The sequence below is a fragment of the Poecilia latipinna genome, unplaced genomic scaffold (assembly GCF_001443285.1).
Source record: "Poecilia latipinna isolate Pla-1442-1.1 unplaced genomic scaffold, P_latipinna-1.0 Scaffold1663, whole genome shotgun sequence".
NCBI classification, from domain to species: domain Eukaryota; kingdom Metazoa; phylum Chordata; class Actinopteri; order Cyprinodontiformes; family Poeciliidae; genus Poecilia; species Poecilia latipinna.
The window spans coordinates 93138-97940 of record NW_015114279.1 but is presented as its reverse complement, the minus strand read 5'-3'; positions in this window follow the sequence as shown (position 1 = coordinate 97940).

Sequence of the window (4803 nt, the reverse complement as noted above, 5' to 3'; positions counted from 1 at the left end):
ATGTGTAAAAAAAAAAACAATCAGCAGAGCGATACTGCAGGTTGCTGGTTTCAGACTTAGCTGAAGCATTGCTGTTGCTCCGTGGTCAGGTGTCAGGTTCTTTAGCTGCTGCTTTAAATGCAGCGTTCATGTGTGCGTAATTGGTTGTTACAGGTTGAAACTTTATTACTGCTAAATGGAGACAGATGATTCGCCGTGACGCCCCCCAGAGGGAAAAGCTGAAAGAGATAAAGACACATTGAAACTATTTTATTCAATGAGGAAAGCCGTCATAATTCTGCTTACAGTCACTCCTGACTGCAGATTGGCAAACGGCACTAAACAGTCATTACATGAGATTTGTTCCTTTACACATATATGAACTGGAAATATGTAAAGAGGCACAGAGCATAACGTTTTCCTGGGGGAGACATGGTTATTTCATCCTCGACAAATATCTTCACCAAAGGACTTCATAACCACACTGTGAAGATGACTGGCAATAATAGAAGATATGCACTGTGGAGAGCAGAATGAAGAATTGTTGACCTCACATTAGTAGGTAGGTGCAGTCTTATTGATTCTCATCCTGGATAAACATGTATGGTTTGAATTTTTATTTACCAAACTATTCCCAAAAAGGGAATTAAAAGGCAAAAAGAAAAAAATTACCATTATTTCGGACAATAAAATTAGCCAGTTAAAGGAGCAATATTATGTATTTTTCAGCCACATAGTGTCATGTTGTAGCACAATCAAGTGATTGTGTTAGCTTCAATTGGTGTATATATCAAATATAACTCAAAAGAATTTTGACTTTGTAATTTAATGCCTTGAAATAGGGTCTCTTTCACTTTAAAAAGCTCCTGCTCTTTCTGAAAGTCCACCTTCATGAAGTTGTCACAACATGGCTCCTCTATTAACCCTTTAACAATGTTTTTACCAGCGTTGCCCCGAGACATAGCTCCTATGACGAGCTCTGCAGATGTTCCACCAGGTGTTTGCTAATTGCTGCTGGCTAGTCTGAGGAGCTGATAAGGAAAAGTAACGCTCAGAAACTTTAAGGATTGGAAACTTCAGCTTTAAGGATCAGCTTCGTCCTCGAAGGCAGCGAAACGTCCGCTAAGGCTTTTTGCACAGCTGAGTCACGGAGATTAAAGGATATCTCTAAAATGACCTGAAAGAATCAAAGCAACACACCAGGTATGTTTTTGATGAGGGAATGACATTACAGCATGACGTAAATCTCAAAATTGTTGATTTTACACAATACTGCCCCGTTAAGATGTCAGTTTGTCTCCTTTTAGACATCAGAACTGGAAGTTTTACCTTTTAGATAACCACCACCTGTTCTAAAGGCAAGGGGCTGAGCGTCTTCAGAGAGAGCTTAATGCAGCTGGAGACGGGATTTTCTCTGATTAACTCCTCATCCTTGAAGGTTTATTGTAGGTCAGGGTGATTTCTCGGAGAATTAAATATGCATATAGCTCGGCTCTGCACTTTGCTAATCAGATTTTAACCTGATAGCAGCAGGCAAATGGGTGAGCGCTGGAGAAAAGATGACAGCAGGGCTCGCAAATTAGTTCAGTCTGATCTGAAAACCCTAAAAAGAATATTCAATATTTAAGATGCCAAAAAATCTGATCACCCCCTAGGCCCCCAAATATGTTGCTCTCTCATTTTGTCAATTTAATTTTACAAACTTTGACATGTTTTGTCAGATTGTGATGGTAAACCAAGAAGAAATGGCATCTAATCGAAAGGAAAATTATTTTTTCCAAACATAAACCTGAAAAGTGAGATAGCTTGTGAAACAATATCCCATTAGGCCTGTGGAGGACACTGAACCTGTCTTACTGAACCAATGATACCCAATCAACACTTTGCAGACTAACCTTAAAATCTGAAGAAATACAAAGCTGGGTAAACTTTTATCGTTTAAAACCGGTGTATTCAGTATGAGGTAGTCCACTACAGTCTGAGGGATGTTATGAGGCTCTATGCATGAATGCCCGAACACGAAAACATTCATGTAAACTCGTCCAGAACACGCGTGCTTCTTCATGCACCAGTGGTGATGAGGAACAGAGGCATTCAATCCCCCAGACGGGGTAAGTTATCAACCGCGCTGATTTTAATCCTGGACGACAGAGTGTGACCGCAGCGAGAAAGGAGGACGACACCGGCCCCGTGTGCTCTCTAATAGACGGTCACACCTTTCAGACCGTGCGAGATGTGAAATATTAAAGCGGCCGAGTCTTGAGCCCAGCCTCATTTTCCGGCATTAATGCTCGGTGCTAATTTTAAGCGTCCCTCTGCTCCTGGAGTCTTGACTTCCAGCAGTTACTGGCAGCAAGAATCCTTCCACGACTACTGCTCTCTCAAAATAGTTCAACCCCCTAATCATCTCTGGTCTCCGTAGGGCTTCCGTAGTTTGTCGTCGCTATCAGGTGTGCTTGAAACAGATCACCTCAAATAGGATTGGCAGTGTGAAAGCTTGTTTCTGCCACTCTGGTAAAAAAAAAAAAAAAAAGATATTGAAATTTTTTTTTTCTTTTTCTTTTACCTGAGTGGAGTGTAGGAAACAAGTTTTCATAGCAATGAGTTAAGAGAAACGATCTTTGTTTTGCATAATCAATGAGAAGCTTACAGCGCCCCCTAGGGGACGTGGACGTTTTTGAGTTATTATTGCGTGGTAATGAGTCATCTGACAGTTTTGATTGTCTCTCTTTTGTGTTGGTGGTCTGAATGGTTTAAAGTACGGTGGCCCTGAGGGCCATTTTCATGTTCCATTCCATCTCAACCTTATACAGACAGACATAAACATGCAGTGAATAAATCGATTTTCAATCACTTTTTTGCACCAAAGTGTTAAGAATAAACACGTTTTCACTGAGGCTCTTTAAATGTGTATAGATTTGAAATTTGAAAATGACATTTATGACTGTGTACAAAATAGACCAGCAAATATTGCAGTAAGCAAAACTTATTGCGAGGTAACGCAAAAGAAAAAAAATTTGCTATGTCCCTACAGGACTGCGTACGTAAACAAGAGGGTCCCCGCACCCCCTCCCTTCAGCTTCCAGTACTTGTAGACAACAGCACCACATGCTGACAAAAACAAGAATTGCAACCAGTACGTTAAATAAAATCAGAACAGGGTTTACAAAATATGTATTTACAGGTACCCATTTTTCATCTGGTTATATATAACATGGGGAAAAATGTCTGTAAGTGGAATAAAATGCCAGTGGAACTAATACGTCTACATCAATATCATGGAATTTTCTGTTCTCACAACAAGCTTGCTGAGTATCTTGCTGAGAAGTGACTTGTAAGTTAGTTTTGTCTAATTTAAAGTGTACTAAGATATTTATAGTAGAAAGTAGATAAAAAAAAAAAAACTTTGTAAGTTTTTGTGGTTTTGCAGTGAACCACAGTATATGTTAGTACGTCAAAAAATTTGGGATGTGTGAAGTTATTATGCAGTGAAGAGTTAATTTTGTTACGAAATGTGACAGAACATTACAATACCAATACCAGCTTTGTTCATAAAGCACCAACTATCCACAAGACTAAAAATAACAAGTAATAAAAACTAGATAACTTAAAAAATAAATCAATCATTCCATTAGCTGAAATAAAACATAAAAACATTCAAGAATTTAAAAGTCTACATTTTAAATGGTGTCAAAGGTCAGGAAAGAAAGAGATTTCTAAACAGACAGGGCAGAGGCCTGTCTGATGTCTGAGGGAAGGTCTTTTCATAATTCAGGAGCTGCTGCAGCAAAAAGCACGGCCTCCTCTGAGCTCTCGCTGCGTCTTCGCCACTCATGACATTAGCATTTGGAAGATGTTTCGATCTGGAGTGTTTCCCAGAATCCCCTGCAAGCAGCATCCAGGCTTACATATTCACAATAAGTAAACATTATCCTCCCCACGCCTCTCAAAAAAGTGGGATTCTTCAAAAGCTGAACACGCCGGTGTGAACGTTATTCAGAACCTGCCTGAGCAGAAAAGCCCCGAACGTTAGTCAAATTCTTCACATTACTCTATGACCCTGAAGAAAATATCCAGTAAATATTTAATAGGCCTCGATGATGGGTGCCGTCGGCAATATTCTGACGGCGTGTTTGCAGATGAGAGGTGTGGGTGAGCGTCCTCGGAGCGGAGAGACGGTTCAAGGAGAGGCGAACCTTGGAACGCGGGAGTCGAGCTTGTTAGCCCGACGGACGGAGCTTTGTTCCGCATGAAATTTTCTCGGCTAATTGGACGTTATGAGAATTAATGTGCGTGTTTCACGCCTCATGATTTGGTTTCACCGAGCCACAGGGTTGTGACGTCTGACACCGGCTGCTGTCCTAACAACACGGAGACTGAGTGATCGCTGGGAACCAATGGTTGTGTTTCGCTCCGCAGGATCTGCACCTTGACTTTGTCGTGATTGAGTCTAAATGACCCCAGAAGGCAAATCCAACTGTTTGTGTCACACTCATTGATGCTGCTTCCATGACAACCAGTCACCCATTTGAAGGTGTTGGCAATAGATGCGTTTCCGTCAACCGCATAAATGCACAATTTGACCTTACGGAAATAAACTCTGCTTTCAGGAAATCATCACAACAACATTCCTCTAATAAGTATTTACCACAGCACTGGACTGAGAAGTAGGTCATTTAATGACTGATGGTTAGTTCCTCCAGGTGTTTGCTAATTACTGCTGGCTAGTCTGAAGGAGCTGAGAGGGGGAGTCACAGGGGAGGGTTACTCCCAGGGCAAACCTGTCCATATGAGAGACTATGTGTTTGTTTGTGGATGGATGGA